Source organism: Dinoponera quadriceps, unplaced genomic scaffold (genome assembly GCF_001313825.1).
Source record: "Dinoponera quadriceps isolate SergipeBrazil2010 unplaced genomic scaffold, ASM131382v1 C3922379, whole genome shotgun sequence".
In the NCBI taxonomy this organism is placed as follows: domain Eukaryota; kingdom Metazoa; phylum Arthropoda; class Insecta; order Hymenoptera; family Formicidae; genus Dinoponera; species Dinoponera quadriceps.
Window position 1 is genome coordinate 1 of NW_014568158.1, and position 1,736 is coordinate 1,736.

The 1,736-nt window shown below is 40.0% G+C and overlaps 1 long non-coding RNA gene across 1 annotated transcript; it reads right to left on the reverse strand.

The window, feature by feature from the left end:
• Positions 1-65: 65 nt before the first annotated feature.
• Positions 66-821, reverse strand: LOC106751524. The gene is made up of 3 exons (XR_001375066.1): positions 695-821; positions 323-408; positions 66-234 (listed from the first exon to the last, which is right to left on the reverse strand). It is a non-coding gene; the product is annotated as an uncharacterized LOC106751524 (long non-coding RNA).
• Between the last annotated feature and the right edge of the window lie 915 nt (positions 822-1,736).

The following is a 1,736-nucleotide window of genomic DNA, read 5'->3' on the forward strand; positions in this document are numbered from 1 at the left end:
GAGTGTATGAGACATCGGGACGTGTGCCGACGAGCCGGAGAAATTGGTTACAAAATTTTAATAAGTTTGTCGTATTTTAGTATCTGTATTTAGTCAAGTACAAGATGAAATGTACAAATAGTTCCCTGTGGGAAAAACATTCATTTGGAATTTCTCGTGAGCAATGATTTTCTTGCAGCCTCAACGGTGATTCGTCAAGCGATGAAAAAATTCATAGAACTGTTCTTCTCGTGCCTGAAACATTCGTAAACACAGCGGATAGTGAGAACAAAGGATCGCCACGTGGATAAATCACTTGCCGCATCATAGAAATTACACTCACAGAGATCAAGTGGAAGCCGTTTACTTGGACCTCGCACGCATCTTCCTCCTTTTACGTTTTAGCCTGCGCATCCTCTTCTTACGCCACTGTAAACCAAACACATTATCGTGTTATTTCCTCGTGCGTCTGTATTCTTTCGAGGAGGTTATGTCAGTTGTAGTATGAAGTACAATTTATACAAAAAAAAACAAAATACACAAAGAAAAAATTCAGGACTTGCAAACTCTGCCGAAACAACTATAAACGTGATATAAAACTTAATGATTGAATTCATTCACAAAATCGTGACATTGTGTAGATACAAAATTGCTGTATCTTAAAAATCGTGTAATCCACACACGAAATAAATATAAATCTCCCCGAGATAATTACCTTAGCTCTCATCCTGTGCTCGAAAGTCGCTAAATTGCTTTAGTGCTGCTAGATTAATGCGGATTTCAGAATCTCAGGGTGTACGCATCCGACGGCTTCTGAAAACAATATGGAAGAGACAATGATTTCAGCGCGAAGCACCGGAAAGGTCGGTAGTTCGTACTGTTCCCGATAGAGGACCATTTGCACGATGTATTTGCCGGAAAAATTGACCAATCAGAGTGACTTTCTTCAAATTCTGAGCTGAGCCAATCGACACGGCCGGTAGAGTTGCCAACGTGAAAATAAAAATACCGATTTGCTGTTAAAACCAGTGATGCCGGGTTTTAATCATGATTTAAATCGTGACGTTTTTAAATCAACCTAATTGACCAATCGCATTGGCCAATTGGCTGAACTGATGAATGCGATTGGTTAATTCCGTTGAATTAAGCTCTGCACGCAATAAACATATATTAGGAATAAGAATAAATATTAAATATTAGTAATTGAAATTAGGAATTATTTTCACACACGGAATGAGACGAATGGCTGTGTGACACAATTTCTGCATTTATATCTTATATTTCATTCTTTTTCAATGTATATTACATTAATCACGCTATATTCCAATTTGTTTGAAACGGACATAAGAGAATTCTCTCGTTCTTTCTCTATAACCTATGAATTGACTACAAAATTTGTTAACATGAAATTAATTACTTAGTTTTTCCAATTACACGAAGAAACGAATAAATTACACACTGCTACGAATTGCCGGTTCGGTGGAAATGCGCCCCAATTGCGCGGGCATTTGTGAACTTCCGTCCGTTACTCCGAGTCTGCGTCCCGAGGACGAATTACGTGGTTCGGTTCCGCGTTTCGCGGGTTTCCCGCGTTTAAAGTCCTTCCCGCGTTTAAAGGCCTTCCCGCCAACTGCTCGTACACAGACGATCATATGCGAGCGTTCGTCGCGGGCCGAGTGACGTGTTCTACTCTGAAATTTTGCGCAATTCTTAGGAATCCACGTACGGTGGCAGAATTTTACGATCGCGAACGTTCG